Here is a 12,620-nt window from a genome sequence, read left to right as displayed (position 1 = left end):
TGCTAACACCTTTTTTCTTGGGCTGCCAGTGTGCCCTGCCTTTCATGGAGCACCCTTGGAGCCTGGCTGGACTATTGCTCCGGTCCCGCCTACACCGGGCACTGCTGCAGCCATCCCTGCACGGTCAGGGTTACATTTCACTTGTAGTTTCCTCAATGAGCTGCCACTGTTGCTATGACAATTCTTCTGTAGCTTATTAATAAGGGAAGAGTAGCAGTTAATTCAGGGTAAATGAAAACATGAAATATTTACGGCTGACTTCTGGTTTGTTATTGCTAGTTTTCATTTTTTTTTTTTTCCCTTATAAGCAGCAAAAAGAATGCCCAGTTTGTGAAAGGACAGATTGGATTTCTGTTTCAGGACTGCTTTATGTAATTAATTCATAGTCGTAAAACAAACAAACAAAAAAATCCAACCCCCCAAAAAAAGAACAACACAGAGAATCAGCTGAAGCCAAACTCATATGATGTTTTTCATTACGTAATCATAAAATGCTCCTACTGAAAGGGTTTATTGATCACCCAATAATGAAGGAACAAGACTAAGCTTCCAAAAACGCAGCGCCCGATCTATATGGACTGATAGACATAATTGATTCCTTTCAGCATAGAGGTGTTAACGCAGGAAAAGATTAGGTTATCTGAGAGGAGCAGCCTGAATGTTTAGATTGCTATTCAATAAAGGCTTTGTACGGTACCAGCAGTTCGAGGGGGCTGTTTCATATTTTCAGTCTTATCTGTCAACAGCTGTGCATAATCCGCCACGGGTGGATCAATATGAGCCAAAGGTATTGCGTTACAGGGTGGTAATTCCTCAGAAAAGAGAGCGTGCATTTAGGTTTCTTTGATAGTATTGATGTCAGTGGGCAAGCTAAAAGCTGGTAATTATCCCTCCCTCAAACATTGATTATTTAAAAGTTCCCATGGATTGGCAACATGCAAAGCACAGACCGCGTGGAGGTGAGCGGCAGAGGAGCGGGTGCCTGGCACGGTCCCCTTGCGTCCGATGTGCTCCGTCACGGCCAAAGCGACCTCTGATGTGCATTGTGTCACAGGTCCACGTGCTGGTGGAAGAAACCTCACCCCGCACATCGCAACACCCAACACCAAGAGGTTTCAGCAGCGTGACCTGCGTCCTCCGGGCTCTCTGCCTTCAGACCCGGCACGGCAGCACCTAATAGAGGAGATGGTTTTGATGCTTGGCGTCTCTTGCACGAGTGCCTTTGTGGGCCAGGAGACACCGCTGCCAGAGTTTCACCATCTGCCCACTGGCGCAATGGAGCGATTCAACCCCGAAAAGGGCGACGTGTCAACCCTGCTGCCTGCTGCGGGGCAGAGGAGGGGAAAGCAGCACTATTTGCATGCTGTCGCTGAACCAGTTGTGTCTGATGCCCCTGTGACCGTCAAGACCAGTGAAAACAACCCAGAAATTCATTTTGAACCTTCCCCTCTGCAAATCCTCACTCCAGCTACCTCTGCCAGTATCCTGGATCCCCCTCCCCAGCAGTCAGGGCACCACGAGCCAGGGTGGATGATGCTTTGTGGCTGTGCCAGAAGTAAAATATTCACTTGCATTGATCCACCCATTGATTTTTTAGGCTTGTCTCAAACATTCATGTGTCCAGTCCCACCCATGAGGAATCATGTAATCCACAGGCTCACTCAGGAGCTGCAGCGTGCTGTAGTGTAAAGCACCGAGTTCACTGCTAAATTATAGATATCGTGTACTAAAGAGGAATCACATGTGAATGCATGTGTTTATTTTACACCATGAGGTTTTATTAGTAAGAATTGTGGGGTTTTCCCCCACTCTTTATATAAGCAAAGGAAGCAGCTTCCAAATGAGAATCCCTTTTTCAGTGGTGACCATAAAACGTAATGAAATAATAACAAAGCCAGTGCCTAAATTTTTCAAACTGGGGCTCCAAACTGGATCAGAGCAAGAGCACCTGTCTTCAGAGAGCCGGCAAAGAAAGGGCAGCAAAAATGCTGGTGCCAAGCAAATGCCACAACATTGCCCAGAAAAGCCCAGGTACAAAATTATACAATCTGGAGAGAGCTGAGCTGCACTGTCTGAAAGGAGATGGTCTAAAAAAAATCCATTTCTGCAAGCTCCAAAATCCAAGATGGAGTGATTCTGGCTCCTTGCTCTCATCCAGCGGCAAGACAGCGCCGAGAGCCCTGGCCGTCAGCCAGCGCCGGAGTAATGAGAGGAAAGCCGGCTGCCTGGCCGCGCTGCGCTCCCTCTCCCAGCCCCGAGCAGGGATCCCTTCTGGCAACCCGCTTCCTCATCCATCAGCTGGCATGGGATCTTTTGCATCCTAAATCAGCTGTTTGGGGGGATTAGGAGCTGGGCCTTCTGCAACGACGGGGAAAGGAGGACATCCCCAGAGAGATGTCAGGTGAGGGTTTATGGTAATAACTCGTTGGCACCGCGCATTTTTTATCCAGATTTTTGCAACATTATTCTGCAAGCTGCTTAGTTTAATTAAAGCTGCTCAGCATGGGCTTCTCCCTGCATGTACTAAGTGCTGCCTTTAGGTCTTTCAGCAAGCTAACTATTAATTTCTGTAAGTTAATCTGCGTGCCTGCCTGCTCTTTTGCCTCAGGGGATGGGAGGTTTCTGCGTTCCCCGCTGTCCCATCAGCCACTCAGTATCCCTCTGCGGATGGACATGGCATCATCAAACCTTCATCCATTACTTGGTGCCCAAGGGCTGCACCCAGCTTTGCCCAGAGGTGCTGGCGGAGAAGCTACAACCAAATTTTCCCACAGAGACAAGAGATTTTAATGTGCAAATCTCTTCCTAAGGAGTCATGAGGTGGCCAAACACTCAAACGATAATTTGGTTTGTTTACCCGTTGTTTTAAAAAGCAAACACATGGAGGAAAAGCCTTGCCCTGGTTATGTACATCTATTTACAGATTTAATACACCCAGCAAAGCAAGCGAGTGCTCGCCCCGAGGTCGGGCCCAGCCTGTTCGCTTCTCCCCACCTCTTGTTTCTGAAGTTTTCCTCATATCCATATTTATAAGTCCCACTAAAGAAGAACAGAGCTGTCTCTTTCTGTCATTGAAATGCCAGAAAGAGCCTTTAGCTCCTCAAAAACCAATAACCAATATGCTGGGATTTTTTCGTTCCCCGTCCTTCCTCAACAGCACATTAAACAGATGTCACAGCGTGCACCAGTGAGATGCATGTGGGTAAGCGGGAACTGTCTGGAGTTTAACAAAACTGAGGGAGAAGGAAAAAGAAATGTATGCAGGAGCTAGTCAAAATCTGATTACCAGGATCTGATGGGGATGCCTGCCCTCTCAACAGCAAAATGAACCGAAGCCTCAGAGGCACTGGCTTCATTTCCGCTACTGAGAGTTATGCACCCGCAGGAGCAGCTGCACCTGCAGGGCACAGTAATGTCTGCGTGTCTCTCGAGGAAACGTTGGGTACGGACACATCTGCAGGCTCTTTCCTACTGCATTTCCCTTACAGCGGCATTTTCCTTAGACTTCTGCCCAAAGTCCACTGTGGCTTTGTTTTATTCCATGTCTGTGAGCAGCCAAAGGAGCAGCGATGGTCTGAAAATACATCAGGGAGGGCCCTATGCTCAGCGCTGCTCCTACTGCCGTGTAGGGTCTTGAATTTAATCTTTGAAGCAAGCTGGACCACAGCTTCCCTGATGCCTGAGGAATTCACCCTCTCTAGACCCAAATCTGGGGTGGGAGGGATGACGCCAGCTTGTTGAATTGCAGTGCTGCTGGGTGAGTGCCTCTTCTGGAAAATCAGTATGTATGAATCATGTTCAAAACTCGACACAGACCTCATCTCCCCCTGGCCTTCACCCAGAGGATCTCCAAGCAACAAGTCTAACAAAAGGAGATGATTGATGAATGTATGAGTGTATAATCAGGTTGTACCCTTATCTAGAAAGTATATAAAGGTGTTGATTAGGGGTTCATAGTTTGATTTGAGATGCCATGATTGTGATCTGATTGAGAGTTTCGGGAGAAGATGTATTTTTGACCAAGAGAAGAAGTCTTTTTCTTAAATGGCAATCATTCTGCTCGTGCCCATGTGAGGCTATGGCTTTGATGTAATGAAGCTATAATATAGTAGGTCTAATCTACTCTATAGGTGCGTTGCATTTAGCACTTAGTATTTCTGGGACATCTGTTCATGAACTCAAGCTCATCTTGAGAAAGCCAGAGGTGGGAGTGGCTGTGGCAGTGAACTAATAGCGGCAAGGGTATTGTCCTGATGAGATATCAGGTCAAACTCTTTCAATCTGCTTCAGGTGACCAGGCCGTAGCGGTGTCACAGAAGGCAAAAATAATTTACTGCTGGGGTCACATGCTTGGCAAGGGAAGGCTGCCCTGCTGATGGTGAGCCCCTGGTGCCCAGCTGAAACCAAGCATCTCGGTGCTTGGTGGACTCTTTCTGTTTAAGGACTTCGGCATTCATGTAGGGTTTCACCAGGAAAGCAAGGGTTTGCTAGAAGCTGTCTCCTCCTTCAGCATCTTGCTGTTGTGTTCACATAATGCAAATTCCTGAATGGTCCCGTATATGCCTTTTCCTGAAGCCGTGATACGTAGCATCATTGTTGACAGGCCATTACTGTTTCCTGTAAGACCTTTACTGGTTCTTCTGCCGTATAAAGAAAGGCTTATGGTTATGCCTATGAGCCTCAAGGATGCTTTGCCCAGCCCATAGGCACCCACTAGCTGCAGCAGTCTGTCTACATGCTTTGCTTACTCTTAAATTTCTTTTTTGGCCTAATTTAGACTGATGGCCCAAGTAATGAGCTTTCTGAGAAAACCTTGAAAAGCTGTGGAAGCAATGTCAGCGCCAGGGAGAGAGACCAAAAAAAGGTACATCTGAGAGCAAGAAGTGACACAGCTCTGCCTCTTTATAATGAAGAAAATGTTAATTAAAATCCTTGTAAGCCTAGAAAGAGTGGTTTCAAAAATTAAATACCTATTTTGTCTTATAATGAGGGACATGAAGCAATATTTTGCAAAGGCTGAAGAGCTGTTTCAGTATCTGCTTGCTGGGTTTGTGGCGGTCTCTTTTTGAAAGGAGAAAACAGATTCCTCTAATTGCCCCTTAAATGAGAGAGCTTTCTGCCTTTTTTTATTTGTCGCTGCTGCTGGACTGCCATTACTTTAACGTATCCTGAGGTGAGGGAGAGAACGGCTCAGGTTTGTCAAGGCGGCGATGGCAAAGCCTAACGTGGCTGTGCAGCAGCCTATTTGTGCTCTTTAATGCTTCGGAGGCTTGCACACGGAGTGAATCACGCCAGAATAATAATGCCACATCTTGCAATTCATTCTCATCAGTTTTAATGAAGATAAAGGGGCTCACTTTATGAATCCACTTGGGCTTAACAAATTAAACATGCTGCTGAAAGGGTACATGTGAACAGAATATTTGTCCTTATAATGTTCATTTAGGTGGACGAAGTTAACTAACCTTATTCCATATATTTTTGTTTTCTTCTTGCTGCCTAAAGAAAGCCTCACAGCTACACAGTTGGCTCTGATCTTGTTCCCTGCTTGTTAAATACATTGTTTAATTATTTCATCACCATTCCTGATGATGTAGCATCGTTTTGCTTTGAAAAAGTATTTTGGGTGTCCGCCAGTCAGAGGGAAAGAGCGGCAGGGGGCAGGGGAGAGGGGGCAGCAGCACAAGGAAATCCCCCTTGTTTTCTGCAGCAGCAAAATCAAACACCAACCAACTGGTCCCACCTGCAGGCAGTTCTCCAGCTCCTCCACGAAGCTTCATTTCATGGTCCTGTGTCTATCGATCGCTGTCAGACTGCAGCAGCCTCCTGGAAGGGAGAGAGTAACCCTCCCGCCTTGCTGGGGAGGTTGGCTTCAATCTGCAAGTTGCTCAGGTTTGTTACGAGCAGATGCTATGGGGAACGCTTAAGCATAATACCAGCTTTGCCTCCAGAAGCTCGGGGGCAAAGTAAGCAATATCTATTACATTAAACACCTTCTTTCTGTAAACCACGGAGAAGAATAAGGTAATAGACACTAGAAAGGAGGTCAATTAACACCCTGACAAGATTTATTTCCAGCAATAAACAATCTCCTGCAAATAGCCAGAGATGGGTTGCAAATACTCGCTCGCCTGGAGCTGTGACCTTGGATAAAACACAGAGCAGAAGCGGACAAGCCGATGAGTAACAACGCTGGGCCGTGCTAGGGATGAGCATTTATTAGTGCGATCTGGGCGGCGAGGCAGGCTGCACACAGGCGGTACCAGGAGCGATGTCAGGACGGGTCCCTAGCAAAGCCATGCCATGGAGCAGCTACAGCTGCTCCCTGCCTGCAGCGTGCTTAAAACTGCAGTGATGCCATTCACAACTTGCTTTTTCTGTCCTGTTAATGGTAGGGAATAAATAGCTATAGGGAGTCGCAGGTGATAACTTGGCATTGACACTAAGCAATGCCATGTAACCAAACAAGATCCTAGATTGGCCTTAACCTCTCATAGACACTGGCAGTAAAAATGTTATTTTACCTTTCTTTTTCTTTTAAGAAAAGGAGATGCCCCTGGTTCATCAATCTGTTGAGATGAAGAGAGGGCCCCAATGTCTCCTGGGAGGGCAGGAGGGCCAAGAGGGGAAGTTACTTGAGCTCTTGCCATTGCTTTTGTTACGAAGAGCGGATTCTGTTTTCTTAAAGAAAAAACAGTATATACAAAGGCCAAAAAGGGGAGACAAGCACTGACTCCAGAAAATGCAGCTCTTCTCTCTGCTGTTGTCTTTCCCTTGCAGCTTCACTGCTGAAGAAAGATAAGCACAGTATGTGGTATTATCAGTCACTTGAAACTTCAGTCAATGTGTACCAGCATCTGTCTGTTCAAAATATTTCAAGCTTTGTTTTTGGTCACGGACTCACAGCAGTTGTTAGAAAAAAAATCCTGGCTTGGCTGGTGGCATTGGGCTGTTACTGGCAGGAGGCAGAGAGGGAGGAAGAAGCGGGGAAAGAAAAGGACACACAGGGCAGCAGCAGGACCACAAGTGTCCTGCAAATCAACTTCAAAGATAAAAATGGATTCAGTGGTGCTGACTTACACCAACTTACACTTATTTATAGGGGCTGCCTTGAAACACCGTCCGTCACCAGCACAGGCAGCATCTGCAATTAGGATGCAGAGGTGGGCACCCCAGCCCCACAGGATGAATTACCTTAAGGTTTTCAAAAATAAAATTATCCCCCTATGGAGCACGGACAGATTTGTGTGGCCACAGCACTCAAGGTGACGGTATTAAAGCTGATAGCTCATAAAGGAGCAACTAGATGAAAAGTTAAAGTACTTATTGGCCTAGCCTTATTTAGCTCAGTGGTTTTCTTCTAGAAAGCAGCAAAGATTTTGAGGCCAATATTTAAGAAAACCTGTCTGCAGCTTTTAAGAAACAACATTTGAGAAGAGACAACTGTGATTATTTCTGAAGTATCTGTAATAATGATTTTCCACCAGTCATCCACTTGTAAGGAACAACAAAATTTTCATCTTTTATTGTTGCCAGTCTTGTCTTTTCAATGATAAAATACTTTGTTGTTGTTGTTTGCCCAGTGAAAAGCCTTGGTCGGCAAGAATTCCTCATTAACCTGATAAGACAGCTGTCCCTTTCCTGAACCATTTCAAATGTGTCCCCCCAGGTTCTGAGGCGGCTTCAATCTCTAGGTCACACCACAGCATTTCATCTTGTAGGCAAGACCATCCAATTTAGGAATAATAAAATAAAAAATAACCAATGATAATAATAAAAAAAATCTGACTGAAGCCAGAAAAAAGCCCCGAGCATCTGTGCCTGGTGGGGTTAATCACCGTGCAGATCAACCTGACCAGTGTTGCACCTTACTTTTCATTTCCCTTTCCCCAGCATCTCTCTGAAAGTACATCAGAAAAATATGGCACAGTTGTTTGCTTGCTGTGTGCTCTGGCTATCTTTGAATTGCTTATCCATCTTTGACCTTTCGATCCCTCGTGGCCATGTCCAGATAGATTTTGCCCAGTGAACCATTGCGGAAAGGAATCGGCTCGTGCAGCCCCCTCTGACGTTTCTGAGCCAGGATGGAGGCACTCTTATTGCCCTCCATGGGGTGATAACACATTAAAAACCCTCTTTTGCCATCTCATTTATTACCTGAAATTGCACTGCACTGAAACATTAGAAGATCCAGCATCCACCGAGACAGGCTAATTTTAATGATTAACTGAGGAACTGTTAAATTTTACTTCAGTGCTCCACTGTCATTATGGAATTAGTATTAACGGCCATGTACCGTGAGAGCTGTAATGAGGCTGGCTGGAAGTGACAGTGCCAGGGAGCTGAAGCTCTATAAATACAAACTTAGCACATATCATTAAAAAAGAAAAAAAATTAGGAAAAAACCCTCAAGAGCCTCACTTGGTTGCCGAATTGTGCTTGGGTCCCTGGAACGTGAAGTCCAATAACTTTATTTCCACCCCCTTCCTCCTCTCTCTGTCTCTCTTGCTCTCCCTAGTTGCTTTTAATTAAGCCTGGATGAAATTAGCGGACAGAAAATCAACACTTGTAAAAATGTCTCATTACAGGATGATGGCAGGGCAGCTTCCTGAAAACTCCAGCAGTTTTTCACTACACCGGCCGTAATGCCTGCAGTGACACCAGGCCTGCCGGTACGCCTGCCGCGGCCTCTTGGGAAAGCAGGTGAACAGAAGAGGCAAGTAGACACTAAATTCAAGACTTCTGGTGTCACCCTTTCCCCCCTCCCAACTGTACGTTGATCCTTTAAAATTTGCCACCAGTCAGATGGTCTATTTTATCGCTGCTTCAAAGTCTACCTTCCCTCCAGTATCTGCTGGTATCTGCCTTTTGTTAACAATCAGCCCGAATTTGCTGCCGGCAGAAATGCCCATTGCCCTGTGGGCATGGACAAACCAAGGCTGCACCCCTTGTTTTGGTGGTGCTTCCCACTGCCGCACACGAAACACGGGCTCCCTTTGGTCTCTGCCAGCACCGTGCTTTGAGTCACTTGTCTTTGGCCCTTGACTTCATCTCTGTCTCCTTTCCGCTCGCTCCCCACCCCCTTTCAAATACCTTCCTGACTGTATCCTTTGCTTCAAAGCATCTCAGTCCTCCAGTGAATAGCCTGACACTCTTTGAAGATCTAAGCTCCCCCTTCATCACTTGTTTTGACTGCCTTCACTTTTCTGTCATGAGCATCTGACCCACCCACCGGAGCTTCCTAATTGCTGACAACCGTTTATGCCTCATTATCTCCTTGACGGTTGCGTTTTTCACTCTGTCTTCTCTACCTGATCTTCCCAATCTTTTTCAAACATTTGTTTTTAAAGTTATTTCAATTTTCCCTGTTTGTTTTCATGTGCTAACATCTCATGTCCTTACACCATCTTCAGGGCAATGCTCACCTTGGCAGTCCTCCCTTCGTTTGTGGATAATCTACATCTCATCTGAAGTCCTGAAGAACCTTGCGTCAGTCTTTCATACACCTGATAGCCGAGCAAGTGGCCCTCTGGGCAGATTATTCAGGTAGGAACGAGGTTTTCATGGTGAGTCCTGGGCTTCTTCTGCCAAGAGGAAGATCATCCTCTTGATGGCAGAGGGTACAAAATGGAGGTTCTTCCAGTACAAAGAGATATCTTGGGGCTTTTTGCTTTTCTCTCCAATTCCTTTCCCCAGGAAGATGCATGAATGCAGTCCTTGTTGTTACCATCGGTTCGTAATACCCACAGGGGCTTGATGTGCAAGGCTGTCCACTTTCTCTGCAGAATTTCATTTTATCTCTAGTCCTGCATGTTTTTTGTTATCTTAAACACAGGAGTTGTTTATCACTGACTCTGAATAGCAGCTCTTGCACCATAAAAAGTCAGCTGTTCCTTCCTGCAACCTCACTTAAATTGCAGTTTTTTCTTTGGCACTATTACAGTGTATAATATGTATATATGTGTATATATACGTGTATATATATATATAAAATGTATAACATGAAAACAATTTTTTTTTAAGACTCTTGCTTCTGCAGGGTGCAGCCCCTGCACTGCTTGGTTACCTGCGGAGGATGCCTATGCGATGCCCTCCCTTTCCTAACTGCCCTCTCTAACATTTACTATAGCCATGTCTGATACTCCTTTTAAGCTATTCTTTTACAACTGAAAACATGGGACAGTACTTAGCTCCAAAAGTTGTATCAAGTTATTTTCTATGTCTCCTCTTTGTGGAGAGAAGAGATCTCTTCTAGGTGGACAGTGGCTATAGTGCATCCTGGAAAAGACGTCCTGAGGCGTCCCAGAGCTTGCAGGAGATGCCACTGTGCATGCTTTAAAGCTGATTTCTAGAGATGTCCTTCAGTGCCCATATTTGCAAAGTCGTCGAAGGGATGGCTGAGGAGCTGGCAGCAAACCACTGCTCCAAACAATGTACCCAAAACATGTTAAATGTTAGAGGCTGCTTCTGCATAAGCCACAAGAAATGAGTTATCCAAAGGTGTTTCCATTGCCAGCAGGTACCAAGCCAGCAAAGCAAAGGAGAAGTGGTGGTTTGTGCTGAAACCCCATCTCTAAAAATGAAAACAATGCAAACCCAGTTAACCCAATGGCTTCCAGTCTGACTTTAAACCTTCAGGCTACATCACATCCCGCATAACAAAAATGTAAGGTATTTTTGTTGCACAGCTGGAAGCCCTGATGCCCTCTTTCTTCAACAGTACGTCAAAATGCAGTGCTTTACCATGCTGGGGATTTGTTTAGACCCAAGCAAGTTGCAGGTAGTGGTTGATACCTGGTCAGCACAAGATTTTGTACCTTCTTTTTGTCAGTACTTGTGTTAGCATGGAGAGGCCACTCAGCATGGTCCCACTTTGTTAAGTATGTTATGGACAAATAATTGGAGATAACACTGCCCTCCTGAAGAGCCTGCAGTGTAAACAGAGAGGAGAGCTTACCCAGAAAAGAGAGGCAGAGTTGTGATCCCTGCTCTGTAGATAGGGAAAATCAACCTCACGGCGTTCGCAAAGTGGCACTTGACCCTCCAGGATGGGCAGTGACAAATCTCCCATGGGCTTCAGCGGCAGTAGGCTTTTTTTCCAAAGCTGTCTGCCCAGCTGCACTTACTCTGCTCGTGATAAGCTGAAACATCTTTACTTCTTTTTTTTTTTTTTTTTTTTTTTTTTAAATTGTTATCAGTGTTTCTGTAACTCTTACAGAACCTCTGAATCAAAACAGAGGAAGAATTGCACATGACAATGTGGTTAAATAGCTGTGTACTTTATCTCTGGAGTAAGAGCAGATTAACAGACTTTCTTTAGATGAATCTAACCTGTGCCTCATCAGGGACAAAACGATAACAAATTTTCATGTCAATTAGCTTTGGGACTTAAAATAGTTAATTGCCAATGGTATTGTAGTGATAGCACAAAGCACCACAAGGACAGAAAAGGCTGGTAGGCTTCATGGATTTGTGCCCCCCCCCCTCCATTTTACCTAAGAACTACTTCCTTTCTTAGAAAAAGTAAATAAATTAATACCTCTTTACCCTTTTCACAGCGATTCATTTCCTATCAAATACATCTTAGATTTGCCCTGTTCCTGTGGTTCCTTGTAGAACCAGGATATTGCTACATTAATGCTTTAAACACTGCAATTCAACAGAAGCTGAGGATTCAAATGCCTTAAAAAAAACCCCTTTAAAACTAATTTGAAAACCCAGCTTCAGGTCACAGGTATTTATGGGGTTTTTTCCTATATATTGTCCCTCTCGTGTTCCTTGCCATTAGAAGAATTTTTCTGAAACAGTAATATCTTGCCACCATGATTTAAGCAGGCCTTCAAATTTCTGCAGGTATTGCAAACTTTTAAACCAATCTCATGATAATCATTTATCTTAATAACCTGCTAACTTTCCAGAGTATTGATCTGGCATTACATGCCCGTGGGGCCTCTTGCATCCATATGTTTCTGTGGCACTTCTGTTGTCTCTTCAGTGTGCATTGGCATGCTTGCCTAAACGTGACACTGTTAAAATTGACTTTATAAAAACGATATGAACGTTGAAACCAAGAAAAAGAGAAGAAAAATACAATCCTACACTCCCAAGCCTTGAGCTTCCTTGTTGGGAACTTGAAGCAACTCAGTTTGCCCAATTTTTACCTTTGGAAATTTCCCTTTGGCTGTGCCCCTTACCCCCGAACCTGCAATAATCACAACAGTCGATAAAAAGGGGAGATTTGCTTTTATGTCATCTTTTGTTCATTATGTCTACAGGACAGCCGGCTTATTGCAGTCCTTGGGAACTTCCTCCCCCTGCCTGTCTGAAGTGATTTTGTTTCCTGGTGCTGTGGGCCAGAAGCACTGCCGAGCATCCCAGTGAAGCTTCTCCTGTGCAATTTTTTCATACTAAAGGTGGGTAAGCACTTTCCAAGGAAAAATAAGCTGCCTGTGTTATTTCCTGGAAAGTAATGTGTTTTCCAAAAATCAGAATTTTTTTATAAGCCTACTGGGAATGGGTATATTTTAGTAAATATGTTCATTAAAATCTCTTCCCTTCAGAAAACTGTCATGCTAGTGGATGCACTGCACCATTTTTCTTCTGAAGGTGGTGGCTATTAT

The sequence above is a fragment of the Nipponia nippon genome, unplaced genomic scaffold (assembly GCF_047370975.1).
Source record: "Nipponia nippon isolate SJK-2023a ecotype South Korea unplaced genomic scaffold, ASM4737097v1 scaffold_4, whole genome shotgun sequence".
NCBI lineage: Eukaryota > Metazoa > Chordata > Aves > Pelecaniformes > Threskiornithidae > Nipponia > Nipponia nippon.
This window is presented reverse-complemented; position numbering follows the sequence as displayed.